Raw genomic sequence first — 23,801 nt, 5'->3', positions numbered from 1 at the left:
GTTGGAAGAATGTTGCGTGTAATGCTCCAATCAGCTGATTGCTTTATTTTCAAGCAAGCTATTTATTTCACTTAGGCGCTGGACTATTTGAATCAAATTATAAGACCGTTTAAGATTCCTTTTCATGTTCTGTAGGAATTTTTATATTTGTTTGGCTAGTACAATAGTAAATTGCTTTTCGGATAAAGAAGCCATTTTATAACGTAAATTGTAGATTTTTTATGAATAAAACTCTGTATCAATTGAAAACAGCATTAAGTTAAATAGCTGGTGAAAAATAAGAGATTTTTTTATACTATGATAAACCACTGTTTGCAATTTACCAGTTTATCAAGTTCTATAGCAGCCCAGGGTACTAAAATTGAAAACTGAGCTATCACTTTATAACTGTAAGCCTAACATTTATATTTGGAACAAATGGCATCGTTTAAAAATGTGTTTAGCGCCCCCTATCGGGCGTAAACTACACCAAAAATCTCATACTAATTTCGACATAATTAAAGACGATCATACGAGCTATTGTTAGAAACATAAGTGCTAGGTCCATTACATTGTTATTTTCCAACACTGATTATAATTATGAACACGTGGTTTTTCTCAATTCATAGTAAACAATACACATCACGTGAATACATTCGGATTTATGAATTCACTAAATACATTTTAGTATTGCTCGCGTGACCTCTATGAAAATATGTCGGTTATAACTTGCATAACAGGTAGGTAAAATAATTATATTTTATAAAGTATCTACTTTCTTTTTTGTGTTTTAAAGTGCTACAGTTTTTTCCTATAGAATTCTGGAATTGAATAGTATTATAGCATCTGTTTGGATTTATTTGGTGGTGTTTGCGATTAAACTGATCGTGATTGATACATAGCTTAGTTTTTATCTTTAACAGTGGTGGAGCCCGCTTTAACATCTTTGCACGAATTGGCCCGGTTCGCCCGGTGAAATACCACGACCACACAGAAGACAGGCGTCAAGTGGAAGCAATTCCGCGTTTCGTCTGATGAGTGTGTGTCCCGGAGGCCTAATTTAGTACTCTTTCCCTTCCCACCTTTTTCTTATAAGGAAAGGATGGGAAGTGGAAATAGACTTCCCGGATGAGAGGATGCATGGAAAGGGAATATATTTTCTTTCTGTGCATCCTCTCCTCTGTCGATTAAATGTAGGCAACGCATATGCAATTGCGTATGTCTATGGGCAAAGGTCATTTCGCTATATCAGCGATTTCAGGTGGCCGCTCGCTCGTTTGCCGCCTTATGATATAAAAAAAATCTATACTATTGGTATTCTAATTAAGATAAATAAATTACTTCCTCTACTTCACTGGCGCAGCGACTCAAAGTGTGTCTTGGCTTCCGACACAAGAGATCGTCAAAGTCGGCTGTCCTGCGCCTTCTCCTGCCAGTCCATTATCATTTTTATGACATTTCATTTTTGTATCTTTTGTTAGCTACTAAAAGACATATATCTGTAAATTACATACACAAAGTTAGTGTCATAGTTACATAGTACATATGTACATACTAATAACAATTAAGTGCTTGATGGACGAGGGCGGAGTCAACTGATATCGACCAATAGTGAGTCGCGGCTAAAGTTGCACTTGAATATAAAACAAGCCCATTTATCGACCAATGTTATTAGCTTATTTTCTCTAATATATCTAACATATACTCTTTATTTTTTTCCTAACTGTCAGCAACTTCCAATTGTTTCACAAGTATGTACGTTTATATAAAAATATTATGCCAGTTCGATTAAGCCCCACTTTGCTATAAACGGTTGAACAAATTTTGAGGAACGTGGCACTCTAATTGTATTCTTAGCTGCTGTTTATCTTACTAATATTATAAATGCGAAAGTTTAGATGGATAATAATATTAAGCCTAATTAAGTTGTTTTTTTAAATTCCGCACGGACGGAATCGCGGGCGACAGCTAGTGCGGGCGAAAATAAAATTCGGAGGTACGGACGGAATAGAGCGTCGGTGGCTCAGGAGTCAAGCACTTAACTTGTAATCTGCAGGTCCTAGGTTCGAATCCCCCCATGTACCAATGTATTTTTCGATTTTCCATTTACATATGTACATTTATCCGACGTTCTTACGGTGAAGGAAAACATCGTGATGCAACCTGCACTAGTCTGAGAAGAAATTCAAAGATATCTGTGAAGTCAACCAACCCGCACTTGGCCAGCGTGGTTGATTATGGCCTAGTCACATAACTTAGGGTAGGCTCCAAACCTCGGTGGGGACGTATAGTGAGCTGACGATGATGATTACATTTCTTCCATTAAAAATATTTTTAAAACTTGTTACTATATTGCCATCAACTTAGGCATGATTTCAAAATATTATCTTAAAGTTATGTCTTTGTACTGGATATAAAATTCACAAGTGATTTAAATATTTCATTTATCACGACCATATTGTGTTAACTATTCAGCATACACCGTACTGAGAAATGCGGCTTTCGAAGCGGTACTTTACGACATTTTAGCGCTCCAAAACTTTAGGGAAGCCTTAAACATGATTAATGTAATTTTAATGGTGTATTGTTTATACTAAGCCGAACGTCTTTTATTAATGAATCAAGATAGGCCGATACCGTTGATGTACGAGGAGATTAGATCTTTGTTTATAATATTAGGGCATGATAATTATGCTAAAATGATGACGCACTGTTTCTGAGACCTAACTTTAAAACATATTGTTATCTCTGTTTTGTCAAGTATGAAAAACAGGGATGACGATATTTTACTAATATGATAAATGCGAATGTTTAGATCAGTCTTTGTAGTCTCTGCAGGTCTCAAGTTGCGGGTTATAGTATAAGTTTCGTTTAGAATTCTCTGTTAATATACATATATAGGTCACAATAATTAATTAATTTAATTTGAAGTTATAGTGGTTTTTAAATATGTGAAAATATGGGGGCGCTAAAAAATATTTATTCTCAAAGTGGGCAGTAGACAAAATAAGTTTGGGAACCACTGGTTTAGATGGATTGATGGATGTTTGTTTGAAGGTATCTCCAGAACGGCTGAACGGAGTTCGATGGAATTTGGCATAGATATAGAACAGACTGGAAGAACACTTAGGCTACTAATTATGTTTTTTTAATACAGCAAGAAGGGAGTCGTGGGCGACCGCTATTAGCATAAAATGTTATTCATAATATTATAGGTTATTTTTTGATTTTTCACACTTGTATAATTTTTTTATAGTTTTAATTGGACGCTTTGCTTTTATTATATTAAATTAATTAGAATATCAGCTCTATACTCATGTTCATCTAATTAACATTTAATTGAGTATAAGTGTCATTTAGTGAACACATTAACTTTAATTTTGTAGCTTTAGTCAGTAATTCATCTAGGTTTACCTGGGTCATTAATTGCTGTATAATTTGCTTACATTATGTCACTAAAACGAGTTGTGATTTAGATGACATTGTCTACATTTAACGATTTGTCGCTTTCAAATTTGTCGCGTTTAGTTTCTACTCTTTAATTAGTCGTGATAATATTGATGAACATTTTAGTGCATTTAATGCTTAGAAATAATTTATATTATAAATATTTAAAGGTTAAACATTACGTATTAGTTATTTCATTAGCTATTCACTCACTCTTACTATATCTTACTAATGTTATAAATGCGAATGTTGGATGGATGGATGTTTGCTATAAGGTACCACCGAAACGACTGAACGAATTTCGATGAAATTTGGCATACATATAAAGCATAGTCTTGAAGAACACATAGTCTACTAATTATGTGTAGTTTAAATTCCGCGCGGACAGAGTCGCGGGTGACAGCTAGTATGGCAAATAAACAGTCAACGGTAGTCTATACTTAATGCGTAAAAGGCCAAATTATATTTGCTAAATGTTTAATTTTAATTACACGTGTTAATAAAGATTCAAAGCTATTTTTACATAACGTATTACATTAAAAAAATTATAAATTACAAAAAAAGGAACTATAAATTCATATGTGGACGTTAGTTATAAGATAGAAATTAGCACAGGAAATAAAAAGTCAACTTCATTTAATTTCCGGTCGCTTCCGCTAGAGCGCGCCAGTGTCGTTTCCTTTTTGCCGTTCTTTAAATTTAATTAGGATCCGCGTTCGTTCAATTTTATTGCTCTTAAATCAATTTTGAATTGAACACTTTTGTTTTTACGCGAAATCTCTTCGCTTTGCTGAATTAAACAAAAATGAAAAAAAAAATGTGTACTTTAGTAAAACCTTATTTCAATAAGATAATTTTCGGAGTGATACTTAAAGAACCTAACGATTGATTTTAAAGAGATAGCCAGGTAACCTAACTTTTCGCATGGTATTAGTCACACGGAATTCTTGTTTTTTTTTTTTTTTTAAATATATAACTACAGTTATTTGACTTGTTTTTCTTATTTTCTTTAATTACCTATATTATTAAATTCGTTCGTTCAGGATCGTTAAATTAAGTTTTAATTTAAGATTAAAATTACGATGTTTCAACTCGTTTTAAAATCAAAATCAATTTTGTTATCAATAACTAGCAAAGAAAAATATAATGTTTATTAAAATGGTAGTTAAATCTAACATATACGTTTTGGTTAAGTTAGTCAATTCAGCAAGGGCGGAACTGGAGTACAATCCTATTGTATGGCTATCTGAATAGAATACTGGCCCTATACCGAAATTACGGGGATGGAAGTTGTGCTGCGTTCCCACCGCAATTATTGTTACCAGGAAGGGCCGTTTAGGGAAATCTAAGTCTATTGTTTCCATGTAATACTTGGTTCAGGATGTTACCACATACTGTTTGTTGAATGTTACTTATGTGTTACTGATATTTATTACTAGCTGTCGCCCGTGACTTTGTTCACACGGGATTAAAAAATAATTTAGTGGGCTCTGCGTTCTTACATCAATGCTAAATTTCAATGAGATCTATGCAGCCGTTCTGGAGATACCTTCTAACAAACATCCATCCATACATTCAAACATACGCACTTATATTAGCATAATCAATGGCCCGTATAAATTCTTATATTTTATTCAAACTTAAATAACTTATTAAACATAAGTTAATGTTATAATTACTTATTAAACGTAGGTTTTCACTGCGATAATATACAATATAGTGGAACTCATGATAATACAACAAACACATTGGTTGCAAATAGCATGTAAACCCAACCCCATTTCCTATAAACGCACCGAGCAATCAAACGTACTCGTATTTAATAATGAAAAAAGGTCTAAATCTAAATCGGATTCAAAAGGCTTAAAGAACGAAAGTCATTAAAAAGCGCTCGGTCGGAACTCGCGTGTCGACCGGTAAATAGGTCAGCGTACATTGATCGTACAATCGTTCATTCCCGTATCCCGTTATGAACGAATGAACGATTGTCGACTTGGATCGACTTTGTAACAAGTGAGAGAAATGAGCCGGTCTTTTGTTGATTTCATTCCAAAGAATCAATGAATAGGAACACTGATTTTGCACTAATAAATATCTAATGGCGACTCTAAGTCGACATTGTTATAGATTGTTATCGGCCAGTGCTATAAAAGTTGCAATTAGCGTGACATTGTTACAGTTTAAAATACTATTTAATATTTTATTATATTTTTTATATCAATGGACAAAGATTAAAGCTTTTTTAATACTTATAAAGGTTATGGTTTTAATAAACAAAACAACATCAAGTAATCTTTTTAATTTTTATTAGCTCACATGTTATTTACGTTTTAAGCCAAATGTAATAGATTTAAGATCATAGAGGGCGCTGTAATTAATCTTTGTTTGATATACCGTGGGTTTTTGAAACCAAAATCTTCGTTTAAAATATATCGTTATCTTTATTAAGTTAAAGATAGCAAGGATGATGATATGTTTTATGTCTTTTGAATCTCAGAAACCCACACATAATATAGGTATCGTTAAAAGTAGTTCTACTTTGTCGTACTGCAAATTAAAGAAATATGTTTAGTTCTAAGTTCTGAATAAATATCATTTTAAAATTAACAACAGAATTACTAAAAGTTCATCATTCTTTATTAGATTGTCCGTTGAGTGAAATCTTAAGCGAAGAAAAAAAACCAATATAAATAGAGAATTCTCGTTTAACTTTGACATTCTCGACAAAAGTTCTTAACGTAGTTTCTCTGTCTCTTTTGAACATTTAACTTGGAAACCTTTGTCGTACAAGTAATAAATACGCATTTCAAATACCATCGTAGCTAGTTGAAAATTTTCGAAGACCTTTCTCTTCGCTTGATCGGATATCAAAGAACGTTTATATGAAAACAAGATTTGGTCTCAAGTACCGATTTGCATCGTCTTTTTGTTCCGATATTCATTTCTTTGAATTTAGTACAAAAGTAATAGTTTGAGACTGTTTATTTAAAACGTGTTTTAACCCTTTGAACGCCGGTTATATTATGGACGTCAAAGTGTGTCAAAGTTTAACAGTGGTAGAGCCCGCTTTAACATCTTCGCACGAATTGGACCGCCTCGCCCGGAAGACAGGCGTGCAGTGAAAGCAATTCCGCGTTTCGTCTGATGAGTGTGCGTCCTGGAGGCCTAATTTTGTCCTCTTTCCCTTCCCACCTTTTTCTTATAAGAAAAGGATGGGAAGTGGAAGTGAACTTTCCGGATGAGAGGATGTATGAAAAGGGAATATATTTTTGCTTTCTGTGCATCCTCTCCTGCGTCGATTAAAGGTAGGCGCTTAGTTGGAATGGTAAAAGAAATATTAGTAAATTTACAAAAAAATGCTAATACTTAAAAAAATAAATAAAATTCATTGTAGTTAATTTCTATTTAATAATCGCTTTGTTTAATTAAAAAAGAAAACGTTAATGGACTTTTACAAACATAAATTATGTCGTAAACCTCACGTGTTAACACTTGTTTAGCTTTTTTAACTTAGTCGAGATGTTTTATTTTTTCTACGTTTAACTTAGCGTGCTTTTAACAATTAATTAAGTTATTATATCTTAATAAGTAAGATTAATTATTGTTGATATTAAGAAGTACTTAAAGTGTAGTTCCGTACAAATTAGCTAACTTAATTAGAAGAAGAAAGGTTTTTCTACATCTCTACCGAAACTAGGCTGTCGTCTATAGGTCATCTACAACTCGGCATAATGCCGCGTCTACGGGTAGCCTAGTCATCGTCGGTAGAGCGAGATAGAAATATAAATTTTCTTGCAAAACGAGTCTGTCTCATATCCTGTTAGACGAAGACTAGAAGTCGAACTCTGAAGCAAACTCATCAGTCGAAAACCGGAATAATTTCCACTTCAGTCCTGTCTTCTCTGAGGTTCTGGACGACCGGATTATGACAAAATGATCACAATAAGGAACTGTAAGGAATGTTTGTAAGAACATATAAGACTAGTAGATACGTCTAGTGTTATTGATAAACAGAACGATTTTTATTTTTAAAATAAACAAAGAAAATAAATGTGTGTTTATATTTGGAACAACAGAAGCACTTTAGTTGTAAAGTCACCTTGAAAATAGATAAACATGTTTGGAATGAAGATCGTCGGTATCGTTGCAAGCGTGGGCTTTTTGCCTCGCCCCGTCGGAAGCCGGCCGTTTGTTTTGGCTTCACCTTATCACGAACAATGTTTTTACCTACTCCAGTATTACTAGCTTTGGTACATATAAATCTTAGTAGTTATATCAAACGTTTCTGCGTTAGTAAGAAGAATATCTATTGTATATTGTCAAATTAACTTTGATTAACCTTTGTCGAGCCTTTGATGAAAGTCAATCATCAACAATCAGTTTTGTCCCGGAGGCCTAATTTAATCCTCTTTCCCTTCCCACCTTTTTTCTTATAAGGAAAGGATGGGAAGTTGACGTGGGTCTTCCGGATGAGAGGATGCATCGAAAGGGAAAATATTTTCTTTCTGTGCATCCTCTCCTCGATCGACTAAAGGTGTAACGCATTTGCAATTGCGTATGTCTTTGCCACCTTATGATATATAAATATGCAAGGATGGGAAAGATAATAGTGAAATAGATCGTATTTACTGGTACCCTTTCATGTTATAGAAGTAAAATAAAAAGCACTTACTTATTATGACCAGTAATTTTATAGAATCTAGATTCTAGATTTAGTATGTAAATTCTAACATAACATAATAATGGTTATGTAAGTGAATTGGAAAAAGTAATTAAAGTGTTCCTACTGACCATGACATAATTAATACAAAATTTATTTTATTTAAGATTTTTCCCGTTAAAATTTGTTTAGAATTTTCATCGAGCTCAGAAGTCGAAGTTTAAAGGCAATTGTTTAGAAAGTCTAGTACTTACCGAATGCCTGGAGCCTAAACAATTTAGATTCAACAGCCGCCAGCGTACCGAGTTTAAAACCAACAAATTAAATACACTTTTAACCGCAGCTAATGCCGGGTTTCCACGGTACGTTATTCTGCAGACGACCAACAAAACACAGTTTATTTCTAGTATTAAAAATACGTGAAGAGGAATGGAGAAGTGAGGAAGAAGAGAATGCATTTTGTGGTAGAGGTACCGCGCGTTCGAACGAAGCGATTCGAAGCATCGTTCCTTGTGCGTACCGCAAAGGATTGGAACAAGTTGCCAGCCTCTGTTTTTCCGTCCAAATATGATATTGGGACCTTCAAAAGTAGAGTGAATAGGCACTTACTAAGCTAGCGCGTACCATCTTTCGACCAAATCTCCACTTCACCAGGTGGGATCGTGGTCAAGCGCTAGCTTATAAAACGTAAAAAAAAAGAAGAAAATAACCTACTTATGACCTTTATAGACTCGTAATAACCGTCGAATTTATCTATTGACGTTATTTGACAGATGTAGACGAACTTACGTATACTGCGTTTGATGTTGGTGTATCCACGATATGTTTTGCAGATCAGTCTAGAGTTCGTAGCATTCACCGTGGAAACCTACCTTAAACTGCATGCTCCAGGGTTAATGAGGACGTTTAATCTTGCTCCCTAATTGCGGGGGAGTATGTGTTCTTTGCGGTTACCGTTCGGAAGGTGTTACTTATTTTAGATTAAGACAATTTATACAACGGTTACTAAACGTTTGCTCTAAGTTTTGGAACTCTATTAGGATGAAACATTTTAGTTTTTGATTTTCATTTGTTTTTCTTTTTCAATTTATTTACGGATATGAAAATACAAAGGAACTTTTGAGGAGTTTGAGGAATGAAGTCTATGGAAGGATAAGATCATCTATCAATCTTTTACTTTTTCTGCTAAACAATCTAATTAACATACTAATATTCTTTTCTTAACTTGTTTAACAATTATTTTACGGATACATTGGTGCTAGACTCATTTCACTACCAAATATTTGTAAATTAAGTTTATTTATGACGAATGGTTTCCGTAAGATCATTTGTCGACTGTTTACGATGTCATCCGGAACATAGCTGATAGACCGATGATGTTTCTTGGAACGAAATCGAATAGTTTAGGAGTCTTCTACATTAATAAGCGACTGCCCTTGCAATAATATATTTCGGCATAGGTTATTATTTTCATGATAGTAACATGAATAGTAATGGGGGAGTGCTAGCTTGTTGCCCGCGACTCTGTCCGCAATTAAAAAATTTTAATAAATAGACTGTGTGTTCCAGACTATGTTCTATATCTATGCCATATTTCAGCGAGATCCATGCAGCCTTTCTGGGTATATCTTCTAACAAACATCTATCTATCCATCCAAATGCATTTCTAATATTAGTAAGATTGAGTCTTTGAAGATTTAGTGCATGACCAAGTAAGTAATGGGTCATACTAATTTAAATACCACTTTAAAAGATTCATCTGCTTTTTTTAATCTATTCCATTCGGTGAAACCTTTGCCGTTCTTCTTTCTGTTATGAATTATACTGGCATGTTTCACTTTAATGTGGTAACATAGGGGATGCCATTAAAATATGAATTTATAAAAAAAAAAACGATGAAAAAAAATGTATATGTTTTATTGAATGAAATGGCCAGTTGCCAACATTTGATTTGTTAGCCTCTCATGCTATTATGGTCTCGATATAAAAAAATAATTTAACACAATTGATAGTTGTTTGTGCAATAAAATGTATTGAATTATCCCGTTATTGCTTTTAAAAACATTAAAATCTTTTTCTTTAAACACTTCAGTTTGATCATCATTGTAATCTACCCTACTGTATCCTTTCTGAGATTTTGTGACAGTAGTCACTCTTTGTCTTGAAGAGGCATTTACAGCTATCTTACTGAGTTCTCAATTAGTCCTCTAAATCAATCTATTATTTGTCATTCCAGTCGTCACTCTTTTCTTCATCTCTTTTGCAATGATGCTCTTTTGTCCATCAGCTACAACAATTGTTGTCAAATTAGTTTGTAGAACAAAATTTTAATACTTTTTCTTTCATTCTAGATCGCTTTTCTTCCGTACTATAGCGTATCCCAATCTTAAAAGAACACGGACTGTAAAGGAGCGACGTTCTAATGAGGGTCCTTAATTTTCCCCGTTTTATTGTGCTTTGAAGTCACGGTGTCGCGTCCGCCGCCCTTTTTTAATTACGTCATTAAATAGCAATTTTATTTAAATGGCGGTTGACATGATCATTGTTTTCACAGGGAACTTATCTAATTTAGAATATTACGTGTCTCATCGACTCCTACATTCAAAATAACTTTTTTATTGGGAAACTTAAGAATGTTATATGCCAGAAATGTTTCAACCCTTTCGCGCTGTTCATTAAGACTTTGTATTGTTTTTAATACTTGCTTTACTAGCTATGTTAATAAAAAATTTGTAAGACGTCCGATTGGTCCAAAAACAATTCTAAATATAGCAAAAAATTATTTGATTCGAATAACAAATAATTGTACGAGGATTTACATTTTACTCTGTAAATATTAATAACGTGTGGGCGTTCGTTGTTCAATTAGACGTATTGTAGTTTCAGAATGCGTTATAGGATTTTGGGCTGTTAGTTAATTCATGCGTGGGCATGAACCATAACCGTCTGAATTGTTCCCGCATATCAACTTAGTTATCCGTTAGTTTGTTTAGAAGTTCGAATTCCTTTACCCTCATCTCTGAAATCAGAATCAATAAGTAACCAAAATACTTATAATTAATGTATTGTCTCTGAATATTTTACTTGTTTGTGGATAGGCGAAGACAAAGATAAAGGTCGAAGAAATATATATGGGTAGGTTGTGTAAGAGGATATGCGTAAGAAAGATGTCACTTCAGATATGACGGTTGATAAAAACCTATCGATTCGTTCTAGTAGATACTGTGGCGACCATCTGAAAATTATGTTGAACGATCTTTAAATATTTTACGTGTAATTTCCAAAATCAGTGGTATAAATTTGTCATATGTAATTGAAAATCGGCTATAAAGAGAGAGCCAAATTAGAAACAAAAGAAGGCTGCGAGACAAATTTGTTACGCAAAGAGGAAAAAATATTGTTCATAATTTATCGGTAGCTTGTGTATGTATAGAAGCGCTCTTGTGGCGGTGTTGTTTATGAGTAATTGAGTATATCATTTGTGTTGGAGGCTGAAGTAGACAGACGGAGAGTGTTGACAGTAACAATGTAAGCCCGACGCGTTCTGTGATTTATTAGCAAGGTTTTACTGTTTCATTGAGCATTGTCCATAAAAAGTTTGCACAAAAATATGCCATTTATATAACTAAGATTATATGTTGATCAAAATATTCAAAACTAATATAAGACAATTTATATAAGTTATATATATAGGTCATTGTAGATGAAAGAAATATGCGTAAGAAGAGGTTCAGATATGACGGCTGATAGAAATGAGTAGTACTTACTTTTCTGACCCTACGTAAGTATAAGGACAGGTTGATGTTTATGTAGCTCGATATATATGTTGTTTTATTGTTGGTTATAGCTATTGGTTGGTGGTAGCTAGGAAGATAAATCCATTCATAAACACCTTTCCCATTTCAAAGTTGGTTATGTGTTGAAACCAAAATCCAATTCCCCAAACACTGCGCGGACGGCCGGGTGAACGCTTCCTGTTTCGAAACGTACCAAATGGCACTTCTTTAACTAATTCAAGCTACTTAAGTATGCCGCCCCGCGCGTGGATTACACACCCGGCGATAAATCTAAGGGGCAAGAGGTCCCAGCTTGTTTATAAATTTAACATGGAATTTCCAACATGTTTGGCTTCTTCTAGATACGAGAAAAAAATGTGGATTTCATTTATAATGCATACAGCGACCGTTGTTCAATTAAAGGACAAACAGAGAAAGGCGTATGAAATCCCGCTGCGAGTGCGAACAAATGGAAGACATAGTAATTTATTACTGTATGTGGAATTTATTAAAAAGTGCTGTCAACGCTTTTTATTGTTTGCAAAATTACGTTTAACTTATAATACTTACTTTATTTTATGTTATTACATATATATAATACTTAGTTATATTTTTATGTGTAGAGAGCGCTCATTCATTAATAGATGTTTCTATTGGTGAATGGGCGTGTTTATAAAAACTTTCGGACTAAACAGCTCTAAGTATCCAAGCGTGAAGGAGATCTTTTCTGTATTCTGGTTAGGGTTCGCAGTCCCCATTTTAGACTTATTGTCATCGTAAACTATCAACGAACAAATGGAAAGACAATTGGTATAGGTGGTAAAAAGGATGGATAACCTAGTAATTCTTTTCTTACCTTCTGGCCATTTAAATGTTGGTTACTTAAGTTTTTGTTATTTGTTTCAGGAAATCGCTGCAATACTCATCAGTTTCGACAAGCACACGGAATGGCAATCAAAGGAAGTCAAAATTCGGTAAGTTATTATGTAATTTCTAATTCTTCTTAAATTTTCAACGCAATTAAATTTCAAATAGTAATTGAATTGTTATTTACAAGATTCAAAAGAAAATTGGAAAAAAATACCTTAAATGAATTTCCAGAAATTACAATTATCCGTTTGCCATGCCATGTGATACCTTGCGAAGCATATTAAGATTAAGTAAATTAACATTCGGAATACAAAACGAAAAATGTATCCACAAGAACATGAATAAAACTATCAGTATTACGTCTTCCTACTTTCGTCGGCCGTACCTAATTTGGCGGCCAACTAGGGACCCGTTCCAACTTGTAACAAGTTTAAGCAAATTAAAACTTCGACCGTGACTACTGCTCGCTTTGTCTGCACCGTTGAAATATTAACTCTTTATGAGGACGCAGTGTACTTGTAGAATTCCGATGCGGCCGCGGATCCGAGTCGTTAGTTTAAAATTTAATACGGATCGTGGTTGTAAGTTAGTTTTAGCAGTCGACGTTTTTGGTACCGGATTTTTCACATTAAATCTTATACTTTGAGCTCATCGGAGTAATAAATAGAATTTATAGGTAGTTGGACTTTGTGCGGGCGGAAAGTTCGCACACTTATTTTGTTATCAGTAAATAACTAATATTGTTCTCGGAGCTCTCATAATTTATAACAAAAATACATTTAAATAAATAAATAATAATAAAACGGATTTATTGCCATCACACAAATACATCAAATCACACAGTAATTACAAATATATATATACCCCGACCCGGACCCGACAGACGTTGTCCTGTCTACACGTCTTTAACTCGAATATTATTTAAAATTTTGCGATGGTAGCGCCGTCTATCGGATCCAATGTAAAACATTCCAAAACAACTACTAATAAATTAAAAATTAATTAAAAAAGCATTGTCCAGCGGACAAAATTGTGAATCTAAACCATTCCCAGATCCCCTTGAACACACACAAAAAATTTCATCAAAATCGGTCCAGTCGTTTGAGAGAAGTTCAGTGACATACACACGCACAGAAGAATTTTATATATAAAGATGTATGACGACTATGGGCTGCAGGCTCAGCGTGTACCGCATGGCATGGCCATGCGGAGCTGGTTTTCAGCCTGTCCCGGTAGGCCACGTTATGGTCGTTCAGAGGTGCCCATCAGCTATTTCATTTAATATATTTCATTTATATTAATATATTTTTATTATCATAGTTGTATTATCTATTCATATATCACTCAAGTAAAAATCTACTACACATTTTGAATTATTCAAACGAGTTGTTTGGATCCAAAGGAATCTTTACAAATACTAAACAAGTAATCCACTTTAGTATTTCATTATCTCATGTGTTTTCCGAGAAGTTGCTAGTTGATTAAATTGTTTTACTGGTACAAAAGTAGGTCTAATATCGTGTTTATAAAATTTAGTGTTTAGTATTTAAAGCTTTAGAATTAATTATACGTAATTCTAATATAGTGAGATGATATATTTCATGGAATTGTCTAATTAATCAGTCGGTAATATTAATTAATAGGATCATTAGCGCTACAGCCGCGAGCATTGCTCTATTGACTTGATCCCGTTCATTTGATCTGATCCAGGCAATTGAAGGCTGCCCATTAGATAATTACACATCAAACACGTATTTAATACATTAACATCGTGTATTAGTGTGGATTTGAGTGGATACATTAGTGGGCGTTGATATGTCTTCAATTTACACACCCTTTAGTGGTCGTTACACGCTTCAGTGGATTTAGATTGACAATGTGTTACAACCATCATTATAACAATGTCAAAAATGTACTATATAGTCTTTAACTCGCTGGTTTAGATCCGGCTCGAAGGACTTATTTGTTTTAGTCAACAAAAGACATCAGTAAAAAATATCGTACATAGTCGCCTTTATGTATACACATAAATTATATTACGATCGCTGTGTTAGATTTGCTTAGTCTTTGCTTCGGCTTCTTTGATCTTTAACAAGTAAAAGTAAAATTTGCCTGGTGAGGTTAGTTTTTGGTGAAATCAGACTAGTGTAAAATCTATGAAATGATAGCACTTAACGACTTTATTAATTCAAACGAAAGGAATTTTTTTTTGATTTGCGACAGTTTGAATTAATTCCGTCCAAAGTTTATGTACAGTCACGCTCGGAACGGATCTAAGTTCAATAGGAACTGTAACAAAACTAGAAGTAATTTAGAAAACTGAAATTATTTAAGCTTTGAGTTACGTTCTCTCGCCACGAAGCTTAGGGTCAAAGTATCGCAATAAATCGAATCGTAATGAGCTATAAAGTCGGTGAAGAGAAACAAGCAATAACAAATAAATTTGAGGTAGCTACAGCTTTTTATTTGGTGATTAATATTTTACGTTTAAAATATAATAAATTTCTATCATTCAAAGGATTAAAAGGGACATTTGTCTTCACCAGTATCCCGACCTTTTTTAATATGATTGGGAAAGTAATTTCTCGAAAGTCCCTTAGGGCATGTTTGCATGGTTTTGACATCGGTTTTTAACCCTTTGATTTTTTTTAATTATAAGCTAAAATCCTTTGTGTGTCCGAGTATATTATAAAATAGGCTTACTTCATGATAAGGATTTTTATTTGTTTATTCCAGACATTTTTAATATTAAACGTAAAAGTTATAACAAATTAAACCGTATAAATAATATAAAGTCTAATTAACGAAATATTACCGCAAACACAGTTGTAATGATAAGATTAAAGAGGCTAGGGAGGTAAGCAACGCCCCAGGCGCTGTCTGATAAATAGGTCTTGTAAAAACTTGCTCGGTGTCACAAAACGTGGCAATTATATAGAAGCGAACTTAGCCAGTTTTATGGGCGAAGGGTAAAAGTGGCGGAGTTCTGAAAACTCCTCAAATGGCTTTCCGAGGACTGAAATATATCACTCGGGACCTCCTTTTTTATGAGATAAAGTTAAAATCGGTCAAGTGCGTGCGGGAATGTAATTTTGGTAATATTTTCGATGTCTTTGTGGGATTTTTATTTCCTTCGTTTTATAAGTTGCGTAAAGTTATTAGCGCTTAATAGACTTAAGTTTGAAAAATTTTCATAATATCACTTGAGTCCAAAGTTAAAACTAAATTTCGTATCAAAATCTTTTAAAGCACTTTAATTTAAATGATATTTTATTTTAAGTTTATGGGATTAGGATACAAAATGCAATGTCCGGCTTAATGGGCCGCGTCCACCACTAACAAGCGAGTGATCGGCCAATACCGATTACGTCCACTCGAGGCCGGGCCGGTCGAGGCGCGGGCTAACGCGGGCTCCAACGGACATGACGAGCTAATTCTCTGTAAATCACTCGATTCATGAATCGTTTCTCGTATACCGTATTTATCGCGACGATTAGTCTGATGGAGATAGAAGATTGGAATTAGAGCTGACGAATGAGAATCGATTACGATTGACCATCGCAACGAACTGTCGTCTTCCGTCACTATTAATTCTAGAAGTGGTGTGAATTTTTCTCTTTCGATGTTTTGTGGTTCCAGTTATTTGATTCAACATGTTGAACCAATTTTTTGGATTTGTTCTTTTTCTTGTTTTTAGATTTCTCAATGTAAAGGTTAATTAATTAATTTAATAAATTTATGTAGTAACTAGACGATTATACAAACATGAAAAAATTTTGGTAACAAAAAAATCTAAGAATTAAATCAGTATGTAAAAGATCACCAAGTCTTTTTATTAAATGTAAGAATACTTTTCGTAGAATCCACGACGAGCTGTCCCGATTTTAATTCCCAAGTATAATGAAAAATGTCTTCATTGTAGTTGGCTTCGAAGGCTCATTGTTATTTGAAATCTCACCATTGGATCCCGTTTAGTCTTCGGAACAACCGCTGATATTTCTTTTGTTACGGAAGCTTGGAATTATTCAAATAGATGGACCGCTTGAGATGCTTCGAGCATTTTAAAAGTGGCTCTTTATGGAGTGGAAGTGATTTCAGGCTTTTGATTCTCATATGTATCAAAATATTTCGTTTATCTTACTTGAGAGCATCGTATTTATTTTCACTATCAGATACGTATTTAGGATTGTAATTTTATTCAATCAGCATTTGTGAATTACTCTCGTATAATAGTTGGGCTGATTCAAAATCCTTAAGTAAAATTGTAATCAATTGAAGAAATAACTAGTCAACAACTGTTTTTTCTTAATTAGTGTATATTTTTACTCTTTTATCTTTAATTAAATTTACAAAGATGACACAAAATGCTATTGTAGAAGCTTCAAAGCAACAAGAGGTAACGGAGCCGCAAAGTAAGAAAGCTTGTTAACCTGATTCACATCTCTAGTACTTAAAACAATGTTTTCTGTGAGTTAGTCAAGTACGATGTAACGCCGGAACGAAATAAATTTTAAGAAAGTATAAAAACTAGATTTTTTAAATATTTTCCAAATAATTGTTATGCTTAAAATTGTCATGACTTCCTCACTTCCGTAGTCATTTTTGTGGCAATATTCACTGACCTATAAATAATTTATTTTATCAATTAGTGTGGATGGTTTTCAGGATTTCTACATATTTTTCGTTACTGCCAAATGTTACATTGCCTTGTATTATAAAATAAACTTGAAAAAATTGTTGTCCCATCCCATCTATCACTGCAAGAGGATTTAGGTCGTCTCGGCGATTGCATTTGAGTAGATATCACACGTGCGCAGACTACCTTTTGGTACGACAAGCGCCCCAGCGATATTCCAGTTTGCTGGCGCACTTGACAAACCTATTCTTAAATTCATACAGCACAGAGACGGGCTACGTGCTTAGTGGAGCTAGCAGCAGCTCTTTTGCACTGAACGAGGTCGTATGTAATTGATATATGCGATTCGAATTCGATAAATTATTTTCTTATGTTCACAATGTAGTAAAAAAGTGTATATGCTTGATAGTCAATTATTTAAGGCAAAAATTATATATTTTTGTTTTTATATCATAAGGTGGCAAACGAGCGAGCGGCCACCTGAAATCGCTGAAATAGCGAAGTGACCGTTGCCCATAGACATACGCAATTGCATATGCGTTGCCTACCTTGAATCGACGGAGGAGAGGATGCACAGAAAGAAAATATTTTCCCTTTCCATGCATCCTCTCATCCGGAAAGTCCACTTCCACTTCCCATCCTTTCCTTATAAGAAAAAGTGTGGGAAGGGAAATTGGACTAAAGAAGGCCTCCGGGACGCACACTCATCAGACGAAACGCGGAATTGCTTCCACTTCACGCCTGTCTTCTGTGTGGTCGTGGTATTTCACCGGGCAAGCCGGGCCAATTCGTGCGAAGATGTTAAAGCGGGCTCTACCACTGTTGAAACTCTATATGACTTATTAATTCGCTAAATCTGTTGTTAAGTAGCCAAAGAGTGAGAAACAGTTAGTTTTTTTTTGCGTTAAGTATAAGCCATCTATAAACTGAATAACATTGATTGATTCAACAAATAAGTCAAGACACATTCTCGATTAAACATTAAATGAAAGTTTTTACTTGAAGAGTTTGTACAAAGTCTTGATTCGATTGTGAATTAGTAATATGAGTGTAAAGTTTAGAGCTTCGCCATCAGCAATCAATTAGAGTGCGCGCTCGCCGCTGTTCGCCGGCAGATTTGATTGCCGCCGCCCCGCTCCTTCCTTGCCCCTTGCCTCTCGCCCCGATGTTAACGGGTCGTGCATTTTAATGCGAACAAACAAATTGACGAAGAAAGTGCATTTCATTTGATGTGATTTTTTAATTACAGTACCTGCCATAACATATTGAGTATTTAAGAATTTCATTGATTTATTCTAGGCCGCATTTTCTGGTAATACTTTTAAAAATGAGATAATATTGACTAGAAATTGTTACAGTAGTCGGTATTCAGTAAGTAGTGGAAGTTCCAAGATCAAGAAGCAAGCCACGGCTCATAATTTACCATCAAATAAATCGAAGCGCTGCGATGAATCTAATTCGAAGTCCGCAGATCGTATCTAACGATCTCCATTTGAATACATCTATCGCTGTCTTCGAGCCCCCGGAGACGTGTGATCAATCGTCTCGTCGTCAAGGTGAAGTAGATTATAGGTCAATGTAAATAAAGTTTTATTTGCATTGCCAGAAAGCATTAATGTACTTAGCATCTGGAAGGCGCAAGTCATTGTGCTATTTCAGTATGACAGTTGATTTAACAATGATTCTTTTATTATTATAATAATTGTAGGAGCCTGCGTATTTTAAAAAACGTGGAAATTCAACGCATTTGCGCTTCAATTCTGTCACATCAGATATGCTCTTTAGGTCTTCAACTTTCATTATTCTACTAAGATTTAAATCTAATCCGACCATTCTATCATATATGTATAATGTCTTAAAATTCAAGCTAATAAAAATCGATCTCGCAATCCCGTATATGAACCGGGCTATATAAATCAAGCTGCACAAATAAGCCGTGCGGGGTGAGAGAGGGCGAGCGGGGATCAGGGTTGTGACGACGTCGGCAAATAATGTCCGGCTCCGGGACTAAACCGCCCACAAATTACGAACAGCGCGCCCCTACAGTCCGGACTTCCCCGGATAGGAAGTGCTTTAATGTAATGACATTTTTTGTCAACTCATAAATAGTTTTAACCCATAATTATTATAAAAATCTTGAAAATAAGTAGAAATGTTGAGTGTGGCTTACAGAAAATTGACTTATCATCACAAAAAATGTGTTGAAACAACACTGAAACAACTATACTATTTTATAAAATAAACAAACACTGCGCGACAATTCCCAAGTGTCGTGTTTGTTGATCGTGGCGAAAAATTCGTTGCTACGCGAATTGAAAAGTCAGTCATCCGAATGCGAACCGTTTTAATAAAGTGTTCCAGGAATAATTCCCGCGCTTCGCCACTACGAGCTAGTAGTATCAAATATACAGGACAGTATTCGTAGCGTGGACTAATCAATGGCCAACATTTGTGTTTTTGTAGGTTCTTTGGTAGTTCAAATATTTTTGTCCCTCTTATTCTCTATGCATAAAAAGAAACAACAAAATACTTTTATAACTTTATCCTACCCTGTCATAGTAATTGTTGTGTATATCGAACCAACTCCCCTATTATATTCTAAATTTGCGACCTTAGAGGGGTGCGTGCGGCTAGACAGATGTCGTTAGCGGTCCCTACGTCTGGATTTGGTCATCCAGTCACTAAATGGCCTTTTGTGAAATCTAGACTATTAAATTCTTCTTAATATGCACTTACTGCAAATTTATTAAGCATTAAATATTAATATGAAATGTAGTGAAAAATTTAATATGGATGAATAATAATTTTCTAGAAACCAATTTTGGATATCTTCAGTTAAAATGACCGATTTTTAGAAATAGTGTCATGTGTTTTTTTCTCTGGTGCGTTATTGTAACAGTAAGGTTAACAATTGGGTTTTTGCCTGCAATTTTTACTTAAATTTTGAATTCCATGCATTTATCTATGAGTTCTTCGTACCTCCAAATTTCAACGTCTCGTAACAAATTGGTCCGCGGATCGATATGGGATCTGTATGCAGGGCATGCACCTCCGGTTTCGGATTCCACTCGAGGGCCGTCCTCACTAATTGATAGCGGACTCGAGATGGCCCGGTTAAAAGTGCATATTTAATGTTCCTCGTTAACAAAGTTTCTTTTAATTGGAAGCATATAATGAAAGTCATCGCGGTTCCGATCTGTAAAAATTTGTGAAACAAAAATTATGCAAGTTTTAACTAGTTGTAACCTGCTTTCAGATTCATATGATTGTTATTTGAATAATACTACATATACTATTATTTTGCTATGCATATACTCAGTTTCTTCATTTACTCTTTTTTATTTTACTAGTTTTGATATGTATTTTAACAATGGTGCTAAGGCCACAAACTGACACCTATATTTACCTTCCTTTCCACTATTTCTACTGTTGAAACAAACTTTTACTAGAAAAAACATAATTTTGAAGTTAGTGTTCACAATAATCTATATCGGTTAATGACGTAGCTTCTAAGTTTTCATATCCATTACTTATGATCGATGATTACTGTATCCATAAAATTTATTTATTAATGTAGCCAGCTAATTTGTAAGCCATTGATTTTTTTAGCTACTTAAATCTCAAATACTCCAATAAACATAATAGTGGCATCTGACAACAATTTCATTAATAATCTCTTAGTTCCTAGGCAATGTAATTACATTTTCATATTACCGTGCGTAGGTATACTTGAAAGCTAATTGCACTTTTCCATTGGAAGAGTTTTAAATAGATCCTTCAACATGAACATTTTTCATATTTATTCATAAATTAGTCCCGTCCCGTCCCGCTGAGTAATTACGTATACCTGAATGAATTGCGATTGCTATGACAAATTACTTGCCTTCACTAACGCCCTTGCTTCGCTATATTATGTGCTCGGATTTTTTTGCAAGGTTTTCAAATGTATGAGGAAATATCTACAAGTATAAAGTTATTCATTCACTATTTAATGAAAAGGTTTTTCGTTTCAAAAGGATAATTAGCACCTAAATAAGGCAGTGTAAGACATAAGAAGTTTAGCGATGTTGTCATCTCAAAATCTTCATCAACAAACCATTGAAATTCGTTATTCTTAAGAGTTAGCGGTTACTTTAAATCTTATTTTGAAGATTATATATTGTTTTATAGTGCACAATAAGGGGAAAAGGAGTGCAGGAAGATCACCTTAGTTGAAAAAATTACACTAACGATAGACCAAAAGTATAAGTTCTTTATTTTGAGCTGCTGTCCAGAATTCAGGTTGACATGATAATAGCGAACCTTCTTTAGATGGATGCAGAAGAAGATTAAAATGAACCCCGCATTCTACCTAACATCATGTTACCGTGGTTTGATACTAATGCTTTTTATTCTAATACCAATTTTACATTAGACTATCTGTCGCCCGTGACTCGACTATTCGCGACGCGAATATTGAGCCTATATGTTCTCCTAGACCATGTCCTACAGCCAAATTTCAGTGAGATCCGTTGAGCTGTTCCAGAGATAATTTCAAACACACATCCATCTTTACATTCGCATTTATAATATAAGTTAGATTGTGCCCACAATTCTTTCATTCAAGATTTAAAAAATAGAATGTCATATTGATAACATGGTTTCGTGTATTCTGATTGCTTTAAAGTCATGAAGATATTAATTAAAGTAACAAGGCATAGTAAGTAATGGGATATTAGCATGTAGCGTTATTGTGACTTACGGTGCATATATTTTCATTTAATTATAGCCTCTAATGGAAATTGAAGGCGCTCTGTTACATTGAATGTTGATTGTAACAGATCGGAATATGAAATTGAATTATACGGTTTGTTTTGAATTGTAATTGTTACTTTTATAGCATGTTTAACATGACTGTAATTTAGATTGAAATTAGTTTATATAAGCATTAGATTTGTTTAAATGTTAGCAGATTTTTGTTAATTAACTTATATTTCTTGTACCATTCCAAGTACCCTTGTGATAGAATAAAGTTTACAATAGTCTGATGACGGGATTCGAACTTTCGATCATCTGATCGGAAATCCATACCCTTAACAATTAGGCTATCAGCGCTCTGCAATATCATTTGGATTGTATTTGTCGAATCATCAAAAATTACTATTTATAAAAAAGCTACGGTCATATCAAGTATTATAAAAGATTGTACTACTCAACAAGTTAACTTGGAAATCAATAATGGCTCAATGAAAGCACCTTGCGCGTAATGGGAACATTGTCATATGCTACAGTCTTTGTTAGTTAAATTTCCTTCGCTGTTTGAACGATTAAAATTTATTTAAATCGATGGAGAAATTTCTATTGATTGGTGTTGGTGTTTTTTGTTCGCCAAAAATAGTACAATAATACTTTATAATAATCGTATCCAAGTTAGGGGTGACTCCAGTATCTAACGTCAATTCGGCAGGATTCGAACTTATAAAGAGGATTGCATGTCTGAATCTATCCTTAACTATTAAGCTACAGGCACTTCAAAGGTAACAATTTCGCAGTGAAATAGAGCCAATGAAAGTTACTTCATAATTATAAACCCGCCTAAAGCCACTTTTAAAGGAAAAGAAAAGAAAAAAAAACTTAATTAGCTGCCTTTAAGTCGGCTAACGTAGGTAAACCTTCAAAAAAATCAGGGCAAAGCACAGCTCGATAGCAGTAAAATCGCGTTTTTTTTTGCGTCCGCCACGAAACGAGGCCCGTCTAATAAACTTTTCAGAATTAACTTTTCGCCGCATTCGTAGTATTGTTGGGCTCGCCGCATCGCATGTCGTTTGATTGCAATTATTGCGCTTGGTATCTCCTCGGTGTCAGAGCTAAACCATTTCGAATGTTCTAAAAGCTATGCTAAAGTCAGGTGTGGCTGGCGCAAGGTGTAAAATTTGGGCCGAAACTTTTCAAAGGTCAAATTTGAATAGCAATTGTTGAACACGTGAAGTATTTAGACTTTGATGAATTGGATAAGATTTGTATTAGGGTTGAACTGACGTTTCAGGGTTGTGTAATTTATCATTTTTTTAGGGGTGTCATCTTAAAAATTATGTCATAGGATTTTATTGAAAATTCCCACGATGTAACCTAAAGTGAGTTGAGTTGGTATCTGGAACTGAGAATGTTTTAAATAACAAATTACTTTCATAAACACGTACGTATTTTAGCGATAAGCTTTATAAATATGCAAAAGTGCGACACATTTTTTTTACATATATCCGTTGCCAAGTCGTGAAAGTTGGAGAACTTTCATTAATAATGAAAATCCCTTGTATTTTGTAAAGTAATGAAAATATTATTTTAGTGGACAAACGTGACATCATTAACCCTATCGAAACATTTATTTATGGTCTTTAAACTTTCATAGAGTTACCAAAAGTGCGTTCTTTAAAGTTTTACATATAGGGACCGT

General features: G+C 34.3%; 1 protein-coding gene across 4 annotated transcripts in view; it reads left to right on the top strand.

Annotated features, from left to right (window-relative positions):
• The window catches only part of Camta (Calmodulin-binding transcription activator), a 106,593-nt gene that overhangs the window by 43,199 nt on the left and 39,593 nt on the right, over window positions 1-23,801 (top strand). For 2 of the 4 annotated variants that reach the window (XM_013308866.1, XM_013308865.1), the window contains exon 3: window positions 12,769-12,836. The gene's annotated coding sequence lies outside the window, so the exon portion shown is untranslated. Of the gene's footprint in view, window positions 1-12,768; window positions 12,837-23,801 lie in introns of those variants that run through there. The other 2 variants (XM_013308864.1, XM_013308863.1) reach the window with 1 other exon arrangement.

The sequence above is a fragment of the Papilio xuthus genome, unplaced genomic scaffold (assembly GCF_000836235.2).
Source record: "Papilio xuthus unplaced genomic scaffold, Pxut_1.1 DF827789.1, whole genome shotgun sequence".
In the NCBI taxonomy this organism is placed as follows: Eukaryota; Metazoa; Arthropoda; class Insecta; order Lepidoptera; family Papilionidae; genus Papilio; species Papilio xuthus.
Note: the sequence above shows the minus strand (reverse complement) of the source record. Positions and strands in the feature narration are given on the sequence as shown.